We start from the raw sequence: 21,754 nt of genomic DNA, 5'->3' as shown, positions 1-21,754 counted from the left end.
CCTAACACCTTCATTTCTTATCAAACACCTTCATTTCTTACCTAACACCTTCATTTCTTACCTAACACCTTCATTTCTTACCTAACAATTTCTTACCTAACACCTTCATTTTATATCTTACCTGACACCTTCATTTTATATCTCACCTAACACCTTCATTTCTTACCTAACACCTTCATTTCTTACCTAACACCTTCATTTCTTACCTAACACCATCATTTTATATCTTACCCATCACCATCATTTTATATCTTACCTAACACCTTTACATTTTTACCTAACACCTTCATTTTATATCATACCTAGCATCTTTATTTCTTATAAAGCACCTTCATCATATATTGTATCTAACACCTCCACTAACACAGGCCTTTCTGCCGTATATAATCGTTTGGAGGAAGGAACAGTAGAGGATGTCATTGTAGTGAGGGATTTATTGTTGCTTATTTGATCCCTTTCCACCACCAGAGGGCCCTTTCCAGCTGAAGGAAATTGTCTGATTGTAGAAAAAAGACTCTGGTAATAATCGACATCTGCCTTCCTTGTCATATAAGCCATGTCTAAGCTGATGTAGTTTCTAAAGACTTAACTTTGTCATGTAAATAGATTTTGTTGGTGGAGTTCTAGTCACTCCCAGGCGGCAGTGTCTTACGAATTACCGAGTTTGGTCTGGAGTTGACGGGTGTTTGGTGGTGTGGTGGTGGTGGTGTGTGTGTGTGTGTGTGTGTGTGTGTGTGTGTGTGTGTGTGTGTGTGTGTGTGTGTGTGGTGAGGCGGGGGCAATGTACAGGGAGAAAGGGAGAAATATCCTCACTCCCACAAACATACATACCACCCACCAACACAGTTCTCCCCCCCCCCACACACACAACATTGCCACCCACCCATCCACCTACTCTCCCACTTGCCTTACACATAGGCCACTCACACCCTTCTGTCTTACCCTTTCACACACACACACACACACACACACACACACACACACACACACACACACACCACCTACCTCGTTACACCTACACCCCCGTCTCCTACCACCCACCCATACGTACACCCAACCATCCACCCACACTTCCTCTTCATCTTACCTTACCATCCACTGACCTACACCCACCCACACCTTCCCTGCCCTACCCTCCCACCCACCCACACCTACACCACCCACCTTGTTACACCTACACCCCCAACACCCTCGTCTCAGCTGCCACCCGACACAAGAACGTAAGCCACACCACACAGGAATCCGACATTGACACCAGGAATGTGACACCTGACACGACGCGGCGGTGTGGTGGTGGTGGTGGTGGTAGTAGTGGTGGTGGTGGTGGTATAGTTTTGTGCGGTGTGGTAGGTTTGGTGGGATGAGGTGGTGGTGGTGGTGATGGAGATTGATGTGCTTCTGGTGGTGGTGATGAAGATGGTGATTTTGGTGGTGAGAGTAAATATAGTGAAGCCGATAATGACGATGATGATGATACTGTTGTTGTGGTGGTGGTGGTGGTGATAGTGGTGGTATGGATGACGTTGTGGCGAGGATGAATAGTGAGTGTTGGTAGTTGCGTTAGTGGTGATCGTGGTGATAGGGACAGCTGCAGTGATAGTGGTGGTAGTGGTGACAGTAGCCGTGGTGGTAGAGGCAGGACTAGTGATGGTGGTGTTGTGGTGTTGGAGACAGGAAACACACACACACACACACACACACACACACACACACACACACACACACACACACACACACACACACACACACACACACACGGCATTTTGTTGATAGTTCCCTCCCACTTTTATGCTTTCCTTTTTCCTGGTTCTAGAGTGACATACATTAATATAAAGAAAAATGACCCACTTGATAGTTCTATTATTTTTCCTTTCCCTTTTTCCTGTTTGTGGATATAAGGTGGGGGATGGTGAAGATGATGATGATAATGGGGATGATGATGATGAAGATGAGCAGAGTTATGACGGTGGTGTTGTGATGTTCTTGACTGTGATGACGAGGACGCCGATGATGATTATGATGATGATGATGGTGGGGATGATGATGATGATGATGATTGTAGTTACGATGGTGGTGTTATGATGATGGTGATAATGTAAGCAGTGATGATAACGACGGTGGTAATGCTGGTAATGATGTTGATGGTGGTGATGATGTGAGCAGTGATGATAATGACGGTGATAATGCTGCCTCATCAAGACCTCGACCCTCCTGGAAAATGTACAAGAGCCGGTTGAGGAGCCCGATTTCTCTCTCTCTCTCTCTCTCTATCTTGTGTCTGGTCTTGTGTGTTGTGACGATGGTGGTCTTGTGGGCTTAGGCGTCTGTCGGGGCAACGGCCGTAATTTAGGGGGTAGAGCTTTCGTTTGGCCATGTGGAGAGGATACAGAGTGAGAGACTGACGAGGAGAGTGTACATGAGTGAGGTGGAGGGGGGCAGAGGGAAGGGGAGGCCAAGCATGAGATGGAGGGATGGAGTGGAGAGGTATACTGTATGAGAGAGGGGAGTGTGAGATAGGACAGGGCGACATGGAGGCGATTTGTCTGTGGCCACCCCTTACTGGATTAAGGCGTCTGGCAATAGATAGATTCATAGATAGACAGCTTTCGTAACACCTCTTCGGCGGCGATTTATTAAGCATTTTACACTTGAACAGTTTCTTGCTTATTGTATGTTACTCTAGCAGGGTTCGCTACGTCTTTCCATTGGCGATTTATTTTCACATTGACTGTATCATTCTCTCGCATCTATAGTTCTTTTACCTTAACTTGGTCCAATTTTCGTACTCTTGCAGCCTATTTTGCGTGACTCAGCGGCACAGAACCATGGCTCTATATCCTTTTCATAGCACTTCTTCGTGACTAGCATCATGTTCTAGTGCTAATCTCATGTTACAACTCAGCACTGAAGAAGGAGAGATGGCAGTTTCAGGCCAAGTTAGAGTAAAAAGATTATACTTACGTGGTGTTAATGCCGACACGGTTTGCAAGAGTAGCATAAAAAAGGGATAATGAGGTGGAATGTGCGCAGTAAACAGCTAAGCAAGAGGTGTTACGAAAGAGGTCGTGTACTGCGCCGTGGTTCAGTCCCCTAAGAGGCAGCTGATGTAATGCCGCTTGGGACATGGACCGGTCACCTACCCTTACACCCCCTAAGTACCAGTAGCAGCCCTAGTATTTTTATGTTTTTATTTCTTTATTTTGTCTTCTGAGCTAGGTGAACTAAGCTGCAAACGGACGGAAATCTGGGCCAAGTTAAAATGAATGAACTACAGAATACGATGCTAGTCACGAAGAAGTGCTATGGAAAGAATGTCGAGCCATAACACTGTCTTCTTCCGGCAGTGAACTACGTGGAATAAGCTACAGCAGGACGAAAATCTGGGCCAGGTTAATGCAGAAGACGTATAGTTGTGTAAGGGTTAATGAAGCCTGTATCTAACCCTCGTGAGTGGGAATGGAGGTCGGGATGATGATGATGGTGGTGGTGGTGGTGGTGTTGGTGGTGATGATGATGTTGCAGAAATCTGAATTTTTGCAGTCCTTGTCAAGATCTCGATCATCCTCGAAAATAATAATAATAAATAATAATAATAACAATAATAATAATATCCGGTAATAATAATAAAGCTGTGTATCCGGATTCTGTGTGTTTTAAGCTTTTTTTTTTTTTTTTTGTGCTGTGACGGTACTACAAACTTCCAAAATTTGTGGGTGGCTTAGGGCATTATAACCCAGGCTTTATAGGGCCGTAACTTCCCTTAGGCCTATGGTGCGTGTGTGTGGAAGACGATCACTTGAATCAGATTAGGGAAGGATGCTCAAGAGTTCAAAGATGCCAATTTAGCGCTTTTGGCCTTAAATTAATTGGTGTTTACGACTATCCAACGGCAAATTTAGATGGCCACTTTTGATTTCGTTCTTATATTTTCGGTGTTGCAGGATGTTAGTCTTATATATAACGATTAAAGACGTTCTGTGTCCCTGGCAACTATCTAAACCCTTGAGGTGTGGCAACTCGGCTGAAGATTCTGAAGACCTTTGGTGGAGGTGTTAGGGTTTGTGTTACATTGTTACTCTGGTTAAATCTAAGCTGTTCTGCCTTTTATGCTGGTTAACTTTACCGTTTTATCTTGTCTTATCTCTGTCTGTCCGTCTGTGTGACGCGTGGAGGCCTAGGTATGGTGTACATGTGAGGGTTTGCATTACATGATTGCTGTGGTTAAATCTGAGCTGTTTTTTACATTATATTCTCATTCACATTCATATATATATATATATATATATATATATATATATATATATACACACACACACACAGTATGTAGATAGACAGATAGATATACTATATATAATATATATATACTGTATATATTTAGGTAGATAGATATATTGTATAATTGCATAATATACAGTATATACAGTAGATAGATAGATATAATATATATAATATAGTATATATATGTATATTTACACTATATGTTTAGATAGATAGATACATACATAGATTGTATAATTATATAATATGCAGTATATAGATAGATAGATAGATATATTATTCATACTTATATTGTATGTAGTGAATATGTATATATCCTCTCTCTCTCTCTCTCTTTGTCATTAAATAAACTACCAAGGAGGAAAGCTAAGTGTAGAAGATTTTGTGGAGATGGGAGATGGAAGAAGAGGTAGGTCAGAGTAATAAACAGAGTGAATGAGGCTGAAGGAACGAGATAGAATGAGAGTGTAAAAACGAGACAGAATGAGATTGAAGGAACGAGACAGGGTGAAGGTGAAGGAACGAGACGAGGTGAGAGCCATGGAACTTTTGATTTATTTACTTATTTAGTTTTTTACTCAGCACATGAAGGACTTGTCGAGCTAGACGGGTTAAATACAGTTTCCATGAACTCCTGTACCAGTGGTCTACCCAGAGGTTGATAAAAACGCTGGGAAGGAGGGAGATCATTTTTTTTTTTTTTTTTCCAGAATATGGACAGAGGAAGGAAAAACAAATTGAAATATGGTCCATACACCAGATTACAGGTGTCCTTCGTTCTTAAAAAAAAAAAAAAAAAAAAAAAAAAATGTAAAAATTCACTTGAACTGATGTAGGTTGAAGTTTGGGGGGAAACTATTGTGGGGAAGTGAGTTCCCAGGAGATGCAGTTCGGGGAATAAAAGAATTCTGATACACAGAAATTCTGTAGTATGGCAGTGTGACTAGGCAGTCATGAGCGTTACCAGATGCCTGTGTAGCACGGGGGAAGGCTTGGAGAGTTGGCACAATGTATGCAACTTCGTCAGAACATTTGTCATAAAAGTATCTGTAGAGTAATGCAAAGGAGTCAACATTCCGTCTTACTTGTAGGGAAGGTAGTTCATTTGTCATTAATAATTCTTGTAGCTTTGTTCTGAAATTTGTCCTGTTGTTATAGTGCAACCTCTCCACATCCACTCCACAAGGGTGAGCAATATTTCAGCTGAGAGCTCACATGACTTGTAAATTATTGTTAATTGCTGGTTGGAGAAGAAGTTACGGTTGCTGTACAATAATCTAAGTTTCTCTGAAGCAGTTTTAGCAAGTGATCTAACATGACAGGTCCAGCTGAGGGTATTGTTATGTGAAACACCGAGAATTTCAGTTCTTACAGAGATAGGAATATGAGTAGAACTGAGGGTAATATAGGAATCAGGCAATATCTGTCCAGTAGTAAATTGTACATATTTGGTTTTACTAGTGTTAGATGAGTCATCGTTATTTTGTCCCCATTCAGTGATCTTAAATAAGTCTTGATTTTTGAAGATTGCTGTTCTGAGTTGGGAAATAGAGATATTAAACTTTGTAAATGGGTGTTTAAGTGTGAAGGAAATGTGAAGTACTGAGTCATCTGCATATGAATGGATGGGATTATGGGTGATAGACAAGAGATTATGATTTAGGAACAGCTTTGTAGCCAGGACTGATCCTTGTGGCATGCCGATTCATCGAGTGGAAGTTGGAATATACATCATCTACTTTTATACTTATCGTTCTGTTTCTGAGATACAAGGAAATCGGTGGTAAGATGATAGCCATAGCAAGGGTGTTTGGATAGCAGGGAACGGTGCCACACTCCGTCAAAAGGGTTAGAAATATCAAGGGCAACTGCATGGGTCTTTCCATATTGAGTGATGCATGTTATGAGTCGAGAGATTGGGTATATCATTGTGCTTATTAATTACAATCTCAAAGAGCATGTCAAATAAATACTCGATTTTATGTAAGAGATTGTGTCCAGATGGAGGAGGGTGGCGAGGTGAAACTATGACGCTAGGGTTACTAAAACACACACACACACACACACACACACACACACACACACACACACACACACACACACACATAAGGAAAGCATCCCCAACATACTCCCCCCCCCCACACACACACACACATTGATTGCCACACAGGTCCCTCTTTTCTGATCTAGGTAACGAAGGGACTGGAGTACATTTGTGTGAAGGGCGTGGTTTGTTTGTGAATTGAACCTGGAATCCCATGGTTTGTGATGGAGTAGCATTTTTTCCTCTACTGTCAGCCGCTTCCTCACACGCTGAAGTTTCCCCTCCCAGGCTGATCGCTCTTACATTTTTAACATAATACTAACAGACTGACTTTACCTAACCTAACAAACAAACCTAACCAAATCCTAACAGCAACCTAACCTAAACCTAGCAACTAACCTAACCCAGCCTAACAGACTAACCCAGACGTAGACCTTAATCCTAACCTAATCCTAGCAAAAACCTAATACAGACTAACCCAAACAGAGATATTCCTGGAAACATTAAGTGCCTAATTTAACCACAGTACGGACATTTACCACCGAATTATGCTACTGATTACACCACCGCCATATGTCTATCCTTGTCTTATTTTTTTATTCTGTTTTTGTTTTTGGAAGGGCTGGGGACTCGAGGGTTAATTTGCACTTTGAAATAATTGCTAAAAGTCTGAGCTGCCGGTTAGATGTCAATTACAGTTACTGGGAGAGGCGGGAAGGGATTGGGGGAGGGAGGGATGGGGGAGTCTGGATAGGGAAGGAGGGAGAGAGGGAGTGACTTGGGAGGTAAGGTGTCTGGGAAGGAAGGGTGTGGGTGAGAGAGAGAGAGAAAAGGAATGAGTTTTGTAAAGCATAAAGGGAGGGAAGGAGAGAGAGGAGGACGACATCAGTGAATGGATGCAAATGACTGAAGAAAAAACGAGAGAAGGGTGAAATGAACGAAGGAATGAACTAAGGATTGAGTGAATGAAGGAAGGGATGAATGATGAATGTTGATACTTGGGTTGCATGCCTGGCCGGAGACTAGAGTGGAGGAGGATGGTATTGTCTGGAGAGAGAGAGAGAGAGAGAGATTCTTCTACTTCCGTAATGACTCTTTCTTTCTTCCCTCCTTCCTTACGGCCTATTTTCCCCTTTCTGATGTTGGTTTCTTTCCTTTGCATTGTTTTTATTCTTGGTTTGGATATACTTTCGTTATTGTACTTCTGTACTTTTTTGGTAACAGTTTTATATTTCTCTCTCTCTCTCTCTCTCTCTCTCTCTCTCTCTCTCTCTCTCTCTCTCTCTCCTAATCTTTTAAATCTAGTGAGTAGTTTCTGTTAATATGAAACATGGACCACCTAGTAAGGGGCGTGAAATCAGTGTGGTATGTAACTCTCTCTCTCTCTCTCTCTCAGTTCTCCTAGTATGGTAAACTGTGATTATAACCCAGAGGGAAAGAGGGAGGGAAAATGGAGAAGAGGGGGACGAGGTAGAGAGAGAGAATGAGAGAGAGAGAGAGAGAGAGAGAGAGAGAGAATAGTAGAAGGAATAGTGGAAGAATGGAGGAAGGAAAGAGGTGAAGAAGAGAGAAAGAGGTGGATGAATGGAGGGAAGGAATGTGGAAGAAATGGAGGAAGGCTGGAGGGAGGAGGGTGGGAGGATGAAAGAGATTGGGAGAAGGAAAGTTTGGGGAGAGAGAGAGAGAGAGAGAGGAGGGAGGAATAGTGAAAGAGGGAGTGGAGGGAAAATGGAGGAGGGAGGGAGGGAGGGAGGCATGACTTGGAGAAATATATGCAAAGGAAGAGGAAGCTCGGACTATAAAGGGAGACATTAAGTGGAGGGGAAGAAGAAGAAGAAAAATTAGGAGAGGGAGGAGGATCAAAGAAGGCAGGAGAACATGAGAAATAAAATGGAAATAAAGGGGAGAAAGAACAGGAAAGAAAAAGTTATGATGAAAGTAGAGAGACATAGAGAACATACAAGAAAATATCATGACTTACTGTGTATAGAAAATAATTCGCTGTAAAATTCTGTGTATATAAAATGGAACACTATAATTTGTGTTTTTTCGCCTGATTCGTGACCCCTTTTCAGCTCGGTTAATGGAGTGGTCAGATGGGAGGGCTGGTTTGACTCGTAACCAGGGAGATTCACACGTTCCTCTTAACGAAGGCTCATCGTACTTCATGGAACCACGACATAATAGTCTAGTTTTAGGAGTGGCCCAGTTCCGTCGAATAATTGAATACACCCCTACACCCTGTTCACTTTAACTTGTTCTAAAACTGCCTTCTCTTCATCTTCAGTGCTGATCTGTAACAAACCTCAATACAAGAATACGATGCTAGTCACGAAAAAGTGCTGTGGAAAAGATGTGGAGCCGTAGCGTTATTTTATTTTGGAATTGATCTTCGGGAATTATATTGCACAAGGACGAAAATCTTTGAAATTGAAGGTGAACGAACTATAATGAGTCTTTTGCCATATTCCTTACCCATAACCGCGACGAAATCAGATAGTCTCGTATCTCCTTTCAAAGCTTCAGTGCCGGGATGAAAAAGTGAGAAGGAGCAGAGGTAGGCTGAGAGCTGGTTAGGGTCGGTCCATATTTAGCCTCAGAAAATGTTGTACTGCCTGGCTGAATAAGGGAGGCAAGACGGTTTCTCTCTCTCTCTCTCTCTCTCTCTCTCTCTCTCTCACACACACCAGTTGAAATGAAGAAATGTGGGGAGAAAGTGGAAAGAAGGAAGAAAGAAAGAAAGAAAGATATATATATATATATATATATATATATATATATATATATAGAGAGAGAGAGAGAGAGAGAGAGAGAGGTGGGGGTAGGTCACACAAGGAGAGAGAGAAGGGTGAACACAAACCAGTCTGTTAATTACCCCACCGTAGCCTAAGGTGCTTTACAACCACTATACCACTCAGCCCCACACCCCTCTCTCCTTCCCCTCACCCACACGCCCCTCTCTCTTTCACCCCACTCATACCCCTCCCTATCCCCTCCCCTCATCTGCCCCCCACCCCCTCCTCTCACCCCCTCCAGCTCCACTGCATCATGATCCATATTGGGATCTTTAATAGTCTTTTGTTATCGTATTGTTATTTTATTTATATTATTTTATTATTACTACTACTAACGGCATCATTATTAGTTTATTATTACTGGTATTCCCTTCATCATTATTTTATTATTACTATTATTATCACTATCATCATTATTTTATTATTACTGTTATTACCAGTATCATTTATTTTTCATTACTATTGTTATCGCTACCATCATTATTTTATTATTATTTTTATTATCTTTATCATGCAGTATATATATAAGTATGAGCAATTCTTACTGATTTATTATTATTATTGTAGTTATTGTTTTTGTTTGTTTTTCATGTACATGTTTTATTTTCTCGGTATAGTCAGCCATGATGCAGAAGTTGCCTGATATAGTACTATACTCTTTTTACTCGAACTTGGCCTAAAATTCCCATCTCTCCTTCCCGAATGCTGAGTTGTTGCAGGAGAGTTACAGCAGACTATGATGCTAGTCACGAAGAAGGGTTGTAATGTCTTTTTTTTTTTTTTTCTCCACCGATGTACAGCACGTGAAATAAATGCAGAAGGACGAAAATCTGGGCCAAATTAAGGTGAAAAGGGTACAGTCACTCCTTCTGGCCTACTGCAGGAGCCAATTCCATATTCTTATGATCTTACGTGTGTTGTCTCTTTGCAGGTAAGAATTGCACCCTGGCCTGGAGCTGATCAGAGTGGTGGGATGCAGGTAAGGACGAGAAGGGAGGGCGCTCCCAGGTTCTGTCCTAGTTTTGGCAGGAAATAATTTTGAGGGATTCACATCATTATCTTCTTAAGCACCATGACACATTTAAGAAATATATATGTATGTTCTTGCTGTCCAGTGTGATTTTAGTAAGATTAATTAAGTTGTCTGATAGTAAAGTGATAGTAAACTGCATCACCAACACCGTAAGTATATGATATCCCACTCCTGAGCTGAATACATTCGTCTCGTGTGAGGAATAATTAGACATGAGATGTGATCATATGGACGGGGATGAAACAGACTTCACTGATCTTCCTTTAGTACACAATATATCCGGCCAATACCATCACACCAGCCATGATAGAGATAGATCTGGTCGGTTTCGGGACAGTCGGTTCGGTATTAGTGCCCAAGTGGCGATATGCTTAGATAAAAAACCTTCGCTAATGCGTCACAGCAATTCTGAGCAATTTACTTCGGTAAAACTTTACCACATTGGCCTGGCAATTCCATCTGTCTTCTTACATTCTCACATTCTAAAGAAAACTAAATTTAGTACGGTATGCAACACGGATAACTGTTTGTTGATTTTACACTACAAAACTTATAATGATTTTTTTTTTTACTTATTTTAGGGAATTACGGAAGCTACCTGGACGCCCACTGCATCTTGTGTACTGATGATCCTGTTATACTAGCCTAACTGGTCGGTTCGTCCCCCAGACCCCCTAATATTCCAACCTAACGTTGGAAGCCCCCAATTCCTGTCAGACCAGAGCTTCTACCCTAACCAATCCTAATTAACCTAATCAACTTGTGAAACACCGATCTGAATATGAAATTGGTAAGACCTGCGCCTGTGTGGTAAAGTGGTAGTGTTAGTCGCACCTTCCCTCAGAATACAGTGTTCGGTGTTAGCGCCCAAGTGGTAACATGTCATGGTGTGCGGCGCTGTGTTGGTGTGTGGGAGGACCGTTGTGCTTGCAGGGAACGAACTGCTTGATCTATGAAGAAACTTAAGTAATGTAAGAGAAAAAGGATAAAAAGAGAATTAATAGAAGGAAAGAAAAAGAGAATAAAGACAGGAAGGAAAAGTAAAAGAAGTAAGGAAAGAGGGAAGGAAGGCACAGGAAGGATGGAGGAAAGGAAAGAAAAGGAAGGGGGGAAAAAGGAATTGGGGAAGAGAGTGGAGAAAAGGAAGGAGGAGGGAGGGAAAGAGAGAAGAAAAGGGATGGAAGGAAGAAAGAAGGGAAGGGAAAGACGTAGAAATCTTGGGAAACGGATGAGAAGGAAAGAGAGGGGAGAAATAAAAGAGTGAAGAGGGATTAAAGAGAGATAGGAGTGAGGCGAGGTAGGTAAGAAGGTGAGAGGGGAGGGAAACGAGAAGAAAGCGAGGGAGAGTTAAAAATAGTGGGAGATAAAAAGAGGGTGTGAGAAAAGTGGGGGAAAGAGAGAGGGAGAATTAGAGAGAGAGAGAGAGGGTAATTATAGGTAAGACCAAGTATGGAAGTAGATACCGGTTATGTATATAGTTGTAAAGAAAGAGACATTTACATGGGGTTACATGGACTTACAAACCACAGAGACTTTGCAGTACTTTCTAGATGATCAGATCTTCGTTAAAAAAAAAAAAAAAAAAAAGCCAGTGGTGCCAGGCCTAACAAACCTCACCCAGCGGCCTTTATTTCATTGCTGTTAAATACTGAATCGGTACTGCCATTTCGTCAGTAAACAATTATAGTCTAGGGTAATGGCGCAAACGAAATGGATCCGTGACCTTGAGTTTGACCTTTCAGGGTCAGTTAAGGGCAAAGGTCATGGTTCCAATTAAAAACCCATATGAGACATCCTGTATTGTGATGATAGTTGATATCTCTATCTTCAGCCAGTTTCTAGTTATGGCCCTCCGAATATCCGTGACCTTGAATTTGACCTTCCATGATGACTTAAGGTCAAAGGTCATGATACCAATTAAAAGTCCATATGGGACTTCCTATGTGTTGATAACAGTAAATATCCATCTGCAACTACTTTCGAGTTGTAGCCCAGTGAATATCCGTGACATTGAGTTTGACCTTTGAAGGTCGCTCAAGGTCAAGGGCCTTTGTGCCAAATGAAAGCCCATATGGGAATTCCAGTATGCCGATAATAGTAAATATCTCTATCTTCAATCGGTTTCAAGTTATAGCCTTCTGAAATTTCGTGACCTTGATTTTGACTTTTCAGGGTCTCTTGATTACCTCCAAAATTTAATTACATCCCTTTGGGACCAGTGATCACATATCCTGAAAATTTCATGTAATTCCATGCAGCCATTTTTCTGTAATGTTGCCAACAAACAAAGAAAAAAAGGAATCTCGACCAAAAACAATACGTCGCCGGACTCCGTCCCGGGCGAGATAAAAATGCATTTTAAATACAGTCGTTGAAGAAGCTGATGAGTTTAACTACAGATAACTAAGCGAAATAGATAGATAGATAGATAGACCGAGAGAGAGAGAGAGGTGGGGGGCAAGAAGGTGCGGAAGAGTTAAAAATAGAGTAAAATAAAAAGAGGGGAAAGAGAGGGGAGGGAATGAGAGGGAATTAGCCATTATGAGGTATATTATCCCTACTATTAAAGGCAGTAGAGGGGAAGGGAAGAGGGGAGAGAGAGAGAGAGGATAAAGATGGAGGGAAAAGATGAATGGAGGGAGGGATGGCTGTATGTTTGGAGGAGGGGATGGAAGAAATGAGGGAGGGAGAGAGGGAGGTAAAGGACGGAAAGAGATGGAAACGGAAGGAAAAAGACACATAGACAAAGATTTAAAAGGAGGAAATGATGGAAGGAAAAGAAGGAAGGAGGGAACGATGGCAATGTGCTTGGAGGAGGTGAAGGAAGGAATGAGGGAGGGAGAAACGACGAAGGGGAGGAAGGTAGGGGAGGGAAGGACACACACAGGCAGAGAAGGCAGCACAGAGAGAGAGAGAGAAGAAATGATTGAGGAGTGATGGAAGCAAATAGGAGAGTAAGGGCATGGAAGAATGGAGGAAGGGAGGTAGAGAGAGAAGGAGGGAATGAAGAGAGCGGTTGAATGGAGGGAGAGAATGAAGGAAAGATGGGTGGAGTAGAGAAAGGAAAAATGGAGGGAGGGAAGGCAGAAAGGGTGAAGAGAAGGCGGAGGTGGGAAAGGAAAGGAGAATGTACAGAGGGACGGAGGGAAGGAAGAGGGAGGAAAGAGACAAGGGAAGGAGAGGAAAGAATAAATGACGAAATGAGGGAAGGGTGGAGGGAAGGAAGAACAGAAGGAAAGAGACAGGGGAAGAGGAAAAAAAAGACAGGAAGGAAAGGACAGGAGAATGGAAAAAGGAGGAGGGGTGGAAGGAAGGAAGAGATGAAGGAAGGAGGTAGGGGGATGAGAGAGGAAAGACGAGGTATGGACAATCCATTAACCCCTTCACTACGAGGGCTGTCCCTAACCAACACAGATAAAAGTCTGTTGGTATCACGAATAAGAAAAAAGTGTCATAAGTATTTTTGCAGTTTTACATTCCACACTACAAAACCTCTCCCCAAGGCTACGTACTTAACACTTCACTACGAATCACTACAATGTCGCGTTTATCACTTTACCTAGGCTCGTATTCTCGTCGGTTGAGGAAGCCCCTTAACACCTTTTTGTAAGTTACTTATTTTGCTTATTTCACCTTATTGTCCTACTCCGTATTGCACAAATTATTATAATATCTTCATACTCTGTATGGATAGCTTGCAGAAGGGTAAAAACCAGCCGTACCCTAAACTAAATGGCAAAGGAGGATGTGCTAGGGAGCCTCATTTACCCGACGAGAAACTGGCTTTTGGTTTGCCACCAAGCGATTGTGTTGAAGTTAGGGAGGATATATGTTAATAAAGGGGTTAATAAAGGCAGTATCTATCCCTTCACCCAGTTGGTTGAAAAGTCTTATTCTGAACTGAGGAAGGAGACACCACAAACTAAAAAGCACGCAGAGAACGCTTTGCCATTACTATTAAAAAGGATCCCGGATCCGGATCCGTGGAGATATTGAGTGGAATACATAGGATCCGGATCAGCCCCCAAATTTAATCAATTGTTCTTTGACCCATGGCCTGCTCTTCCACAAAATTTTATTGAAACTCATCGAGAACTTTTGGAGATTTTATACTTAGGATCCGGATCCGCCTCTAAATTTAATTACCGTAATTCATTCTTGGCCTGTGGCACACCCTTCCACCAAGTTTCACTGAAATTCATTGAGAGTGCCATGTTATCACAATATCCCGCTGATAAAAAATTATAGGCTGAATCTCCGATATTTAAGTGCTAGAGTTGATGCCAAGAAGCACAGTGTTACGACGGAAAATCTTTTTTAATGTGATTTCGTAATTGAGACGTTCACCGATTAGAGCCGAACACTCCCTAGGAAAACTCGAGATTCCACGGGGTTCCTATGCCTTTCTGGGTGAGTTTTTAGTTGATAACAAAATTTTTTGCATGAATGTATCACCTGCAGAAAGAATATCAACTCTACTTCACACAGGAGTAAAGTTATTAGCTTCTGCTTAGCGTGACGGTCAGGTCTGGCCGGGCCGGGCGCCGCTGCTCATTTCCAAACTCCTGAGAGTAACCATCCCTCGCTCGCTGCGCCCGCTCCCTCGTAACAACTTTTTTTTGCTAAAGGGTTGAAGGAATCAGAGTGAATCCCGGCAAAGTGTGGGACGATTAAGACCACGTAAGACCCTGGATCTGTTGGCGCGTGGCAAGACGGTTGGTGGTACACGTGGGGGGCTTGGGTCTCGGTCTGTGTCGTTCTTGTTTCCGTTCTCTCTCTCTCTCTCTCTCTCTCTCTCTCTCTCTGTACCTATCTATCACTTTACCCATTTCATTATTCTCTCTCTCTCTCTCTCTCTCTCTCTCTCTCTCTCTCTGTATCTATTTATCACTCTTCCCATTTCAGTATCTGTCTATTTATCTATCGAAGTGTATGTGTATGCGTGTATCTGCGTGGTTGTATGTATCTGTATATCCATTTATGTATTTGTTTGTACCTAGCCACACACACACACACACACACAAACACACACACACAACTTACCCCGCATAAAAAGGAAGACTAGAAAAAATTAGAACAAGTGTCGGCTTTGGCGGCCCCCTCCTTAGACGCGCCGCGCTGAGAGAGAGAGAGAGAGAAGATTTTAGTCAGGTTAGGAGAGACTTTTCGCGCTGGAGGGTATAGAGGCGACTTTCATTAACACCTGTAATAGGAACGACAGGTGTTAGATAAAAGCGTGTGGAGGTGGCAGTGTTATCCCTCTGAATCCGGGGACGTCTTCTTCAGTGTAAAGTGTGCCTTGTACCTTTGTCTCTGAAGGAAAGAAAAGGAGGAGGGGGTGAGAAGGATGATGATGATGTTGATGTTCATGATAATGAGGACGAAGATGAGGAGGGACACGAATAATGATGATGATGATGAAGATGAGGAGGAGGGGAAGAAGGATGATGATGATGTCGAGGAGGAGGAGGAGGAAGAAGAAAAGGAGGAAGAGCAGGGGAAGAAGAATGGCGATGATGATGATGAGGGGGAGGAGAAGGAAGGGGAAGGTGGAGCAAGAGGGACAGGGGAGGGGGAAGAGGAACAGGGAAAGGGGAGGGAACGGGGAAGGAGGGGGAAGTGGGACAGGGGAGAGGGGAGGGACAGGGAAGGGGAGGACGTGGGTGACTATGGTTTGCTAAGATGGGCTAATTTGGTGGTGGTTGTGGGAGGGGGGACGGGGAGGGGAAGGGAAGGGGATGGGAGGGGGAGTGGGGAGAAAAATGGAAAGAAGGGAAAAAGAAAATGGGAGGATGAGAAAAGATGAGAATGGTAAGTAGAGGGGAAGAAGTGTGTAGGGAGGGGAGAGAGGGCAAGGGGGAGGGGAGGGCGAGTGGGAGAAGAAGGAGACGAAGAACCGAGGGGACGAAGGAAGTGAGGGGTTAGGGGAGAGGGGTAGGGGAGGGGAGGGGGAGGGGAAGGGGTGAGGTTGACCAGCACTCTACATGATTCACCTCTGCGTCGGAACGGTAATGTGGGTCACAGGGAGGAAAGGGGAGGGGAGGGGGAGGAGAGGGAGAGGGAGGAAAGAGGAGGGGGCGAAGGAGGGAGGGAGGGGAGAGGGATGAGACTATAAGCAAGGAATCATTTTGTATAGATTTGCTTTGTTGGTGGCACAGATTTCTCCTCCCTCTCTCCCTTCCTCCTTCCACTAACCCCGTCACCCCCTTCCTCCCACCCTCCCACCCCCCTATCCTCCCATTTCTAGTGCTATGGAGTCTCTAATATTTCTTGTTTCTAACACTAGACTAATTTATTCTGTTTAGAAGAGAGCTTTGTAATAATGTTTTTTCCTTCTGTACTCTTTTCATTTTAATTGGGAGTAAAATTGCCATCTTTCCACTACTGAGCTGCAACATTAGCATCAAAATTGGTGCTAGTCACGAAGAAGTGCTGTGGACATGATGCAGGGCTGTAGTACTGTCATATTCTGCTAGTGAGCTACGGGAAATGAACTGCAAAACAATGATAATCTCCACCTATACCCTTTGTACTCTAACTTGGCCCACACTGTCGTCCCTTTGCACCTTATTTCACGCAGTTTAGTGGTAGAAAAATGCAATAGTACTGCTCTACAGCCTCTACATAGCACTTCTTCGTGACTTGCACCGTATTCTAGTGTCAATCTCCTGTTACAGCTCAGCATTTACAACGGAAAGATGGACGTTTTAGGCCAATTTACGGTAAAAAGAGTAAAGTTTAAATGATTGAACTATATAATACATGGTTATCTTTTTTTCTTGGATTATGATTATTCTGAGTGGCTTTTGGGACTTCTTAACGCCTCCACTTTAGCGATTTATTCTGGACATCACGCCTCAGTATCCTTTGTGTGTTATTGATGCCAACTGTGTCGATATTTAAAAGATATAAATAACATGCAAGACAATGTTAAGGTCCAATATGCAAAACAAATCGCTAAGGAAGAAGTGTAACGAAGCCTCTTTTGACTGCTGGGAAGAGTCATTAAATTCATGGTTCTTTTAACGCCTTCCTTTCATCCTGCCGACCCCTCCCATCCTCCCCATTCCCCTCCCTTTTTGTCTCCCCCTACCCTCCTCCCCATCCCCCTACCTTCCAGTGTACCCCTCCCCTCAACACCCTTTGTTTTTCTTCTCTCCCTTCCCCTCCTCCTCATTCCTACCCCCTCCCTTCTTCACACTCCTATCCTTCCTCTCCCTTCCCATACCTCTCCTCTCCCTCCTCCAAACAACCTCTTCTTCCTGTATTTCCATCCCCTTCCCTCCTCCCCTTTTCCCTCTCCCTCTCCCCCTCCCTCTCCCCCTCCCCCTGTCTCCCACCGTCTTTCCCTTCCTCTCTCCTCTCTCTCTCTCTCTCTCTCTCTCTCTCTCTCTCTTTCTCTCTCTCTCTCTCTCTTTCTCTCTCTCTCTCTCTCTCTCTCTCTCTCGCTGTTCCTCCCCTCCCCACTCCCCTTCCTCCTGTCTCCTCTTTCCTCTCCTTCCTACCATCCTTCACCGAAATGTATCCCGTCTCTCTTTCCCCCTCACCTTCTCTTCCAGTCCTCCTTCCCTTTCTTCCCTCACTCCCCCCCCCCATTTCCCCTCCTTCTTCCCCTATTCTTCAACCCCATCTTCCCCCCCCCCTTCCGTATTACTCTTTCTCATACCTTTCCTCCCTTCCTCTCCTTCTTTCCCTTTCTTTTGCATTCCACCATCCATGCTTCCCCTTCCCTCTCTCCCTCCTCTCTTCCCTTCCCCTTCCCCCTCTACCTCTGTTTACCTTCAGCCTTTGCTTTCCCTGTTCCTTCTTCCCTCATATAAATTTCCCCCTCCCCCCTTTCTCCCTCCCTACCCCTACCCATTTCTCCCTCCCTACTCCTCCCCATTTCTCCCTCCCTACTTCTCCCCGTTTCTCTCTACCCCTCCCCATTTCTCCCTCCCCCTCTCCGTTTCCCTCCTTATCCCTCACCATTTCTCCCTCCTGCTTCCCATTTCCCTCCCTACCGCTTCTCATTTCTCCCTCTCCCTCCCCCTTTCTCCCTTTACCTTGCATTTGCACTTCCTTTTCTGTCTCCAATTTCCCCTTTCCTTCCTCCTCCTCCTCCTCTTCCTTCTTTCCTCCCTCCTCCCCTCTCCTTCCTCCTCCTCCCCCTTTCTTCCTTTCCTTACCCCCCCCCCTTCCAGTTTTTGCGGGGTAGTTAACACGAGTGACTGGTGGCTGGGGCTCGGCTAGGATTAGAGAGAGAGAGAGGGTGGAGGGGGGGGGAATATAAAACAAGGAACATTAGAGACAGCTTAGATAGATCGATAGATAGATAGATGATTGAGTTATCATCACCATCATTATCATTATCATCATCACCAGCATATTTCCCACAAGTATATGGAGAGATCAGGAGTAAGGTAGAGCGAGAGAGGATGGTGAGAGACAGATGAGGGAGTGTACAGTATGTTGAGAGAAGGGTGTGGGGTGAAGGGAGGAGGTGCGTGGGAAAGCGGGTGAACAGCAGGGAGAGTACAGTACAGGGCAGTAGAGAATCACACCAAGATGTACTACGACCTGCCAGACACTTCATTTCGGTATATATTTTTAAGTTGTTGATGTTGTGTGTGTCATGTGGAATTAAGGATGGCAAATCAGGAAGCCGGGCGGAAAAAGTGAGAAGGACTGCCAGATACGGTGACAGGAATTGTAGTAAATGTGTACGGGTTTGTAATACTAAATGGCCCCGTCACCCTGTCGTTGTAACCTTCGTCATCAGCGTGGCAGAAAAACAATTATTATAAACTCATTTTTTTTTTGTTACCCATGACCATATTTACCTGTGGATTGCAAGCCAGGTAATTGACTTATTTATCCAGATGACATTTAAAAGTTTGGACCGTATCTGTGACCACCGCATCCCCCGCAATTCTTCGTCTTGATCTTCGTCTTCTTCTTCTTCTTCTTTTTACACCAGATAGTCATGATCATTACTTCGTTTACACCTTCGCGAAACTGTATCAGAATCCAGTGAGATATCCAGAATGTGATTAGTGATATTTAAGCGGATTAGCTGGGGTTGGATCACAGTGCCTTAGTTTCGAATGAAGGAGAGAGGAGGAAGAAAGGTGCACCCCCCCCCACACACACAGGGGGGGGGTCGGATAGCGTGTGTTTTAAGAAGGGAAAAGAGAAAGGGAGCGAAACAAAGAAAGAGACGGAAACAAGGAGAGAGAGAGAGAGGGGGGGGGGGAGTTGTAAGGGGAGGGAAGAGTTATGAGGGGTGGGTTGACGGAAGGGAAGAAGGGTTGACGAGGGAGAGGTGCTAGAAAAGAGCAGGGGGAAGAGGGGGTGAGAAAGAGGGACGGGACTGGATGAGGATTGGGGGGAGGATGAGGAAAGAATAGAGGGATGGGGGAAGCAAGGGGGAAGGCTGGAGAGGGGAAGGTGGGAGATGGTGAAAGGGGAAGAAGAGGCGGGTTGAGGTAAACAGGGTAAGTAGAGACTGGGAGGGAGTTGAGGGGAGATGGAAGAGGGAGTGAAGGGATGGGAGAAGGGCTTGAGAGAGGAATTAGGAAGAGCGGTGAGGTTTCGGGTGAAAGGAGAGGGAGGTGATGAATGAAGGGGTGGGAGGGAGGGAGGAGAAGGGTTAGGAGTGAGGGATTAAGGGGGGGGGAGAATGGGTGGGGGCTGGTTGAGATGTTTAATGTAAGGGGTAAGGATTGTAAGGGGATAAGAATGAGGGGTACGGAATGCCAGAAAGAGAAGGGGAGATGGGTGGGAGTGAGAGGTGAGGGAGTGGATGAAGGCTGTTAAGGGTAAGGGGTATGGAACGAGTAATGAGGACAGGGGTAAGCAGGGAGGAATGAAAGCTGGGGAGTGTAAGAGGTGAGAACAGGGGGTCAGGGAAAGGGTGAAGGGTGAGGTGAGGGTGAGAGGCAAGGGGTGAGGATGATGGTAATGGTGAGGAGTGCTATGTGTGAGGGCAGGGTTGAGGGGTGCGGGCTTACAAGGGATGGGAGTGACAATGTTGGCTGTGGTCATTTTGTTTACATTAGCTGTCCCACGAAGCTTACATGTTGGGGGGGGGGGGCCACATGTTAGGCCGGTGAGGTGGGGTGGGTCGGGGAGGGGAGGGTTAAGCAGAGTAGTGGGAAGTAGAGATAAGACACAGGAAGACAGCAGAAAGAAAGGTAGAATACGGGAAGGGAGAGTGGAGAAGAGGACATGTTAAGGAAGGATAGGGTAGGAGAGTGTAGGGAAGGGGAGAAGGCAGTGGACGGTAAAGTAGGAAAGCAGGACACAGCAGGGCAGGGTAGAGTGGGTAGGGTAAATGAGGGGAGGGAAGGGAAAGAAAGGACACGACATGGTAGAGTTTAGACAGGGCAAAGTAGGGTAGGGTAGGCTTTAGAGGGCAAGGAGGGCAGGAGTTGAGAGGCTCGGACAGGTGAGGGAATGGTGGGACAGGGCAAGACAGGGCAGGGCACAGCAGGACAGTACAGAAAAACAGGGTCAAAGAAAGTAGAGTGAAAGGCAGGGCAGGGCAGGGTATGGTAGGTTGGGCAAACCAGGATGGACCAGAACTAGGGAGGACAGAGTAGGGCAAGTCAGGCGCAGAGAGGGTAGGGCAAAAACTGGCTGGGGCAGAGAAAAATAGTGAAGGAAGATAGATGACCGTGACAGAAGGAGTTGGGGTAGGGTCGGATGGTAAGGCAGGGCAGGGCATGACAGGGCAAAGTAAATTGGTAAGATTAGGCAGGGCAGGGCAGGGTAGGGTGGGGATGAAGAGAACATTATAGGGTATTACAAGATGACGTGGAACAGGTTTTTGGCTGGGAAGAAAAAGAACATTGTAAGATACATTGGGCAGGTCACGGTAGGGTATGGCAGGGAAGGACAGGGCACGACAGATAAACCGTGGACAGAGAAGGGGAGGACAGGGTACGGCAGGGCAGGGTAGGGGAGAGCAGGGCAATGCAAGGTAGTGTAGAGAAGGACAGGTCAGGTTAGTGTAGGGCAGGGCGGGATAAAAGTAATATATTGCTAGTATTTGGTGTAATAACACACACACACACACACAGAAAGAGCTTTCCTTTGCTCTCTGTGTTTTTAGAATATATGTGGAAATTGGAAAGGGCGAAATAAACATAAAAAAATAAAAAGAGATCTCAGACTGATTGACAGACACAACTAGAGAGAGAGAGAGAGAGGGGTGGGGATAATGCTGTGAAATATGTTGGTGTGGAGGAGTAGTAGGACCTGTGTAGCATCTTACGCTCAGCACTCAACTTCTTTACTCATTTTACCCTCATCACTCATCCTCACCACTCACCATTCATCTCACCATCCCTTCATCCGTTCTCTCACCTTCATCACTCACCCTTCCCTCACCACTCATCTCACCATGACCTTATCCATACACTCACCTTCATCGCTCACTTCACCCTCACCACTCGTTTTACCATCATATCCTAATGCATACCTTCATCACTCACCTCATCCTCACCACAAATCTTCCTTTCACCCTTATGACTCACCTCATCCCCACCACAGATCTCTTTCACCCTCATCACTCATCTCACCACTCATTCTCACATCCTTACCCTCACCCCTACCACTCAC

The sequence above is a fragment of the Coenobita brevimanus genome, chromosome 26, assembly GCF_032717465.1.
Source record: "Coenobita brevimanus isolate Jiangsu-jjx chromosome 26, ASM3271746v2, whole genome shotgun sequence".
NCBI lineage: Eukaryota > Metazoa > Arthropoda > Malacostraca > Decapoda > Coenobitidae > Coenobita > Coenobita brevimanus.
Note: the sequence above shows the minus strand (reverse complement) of the source record.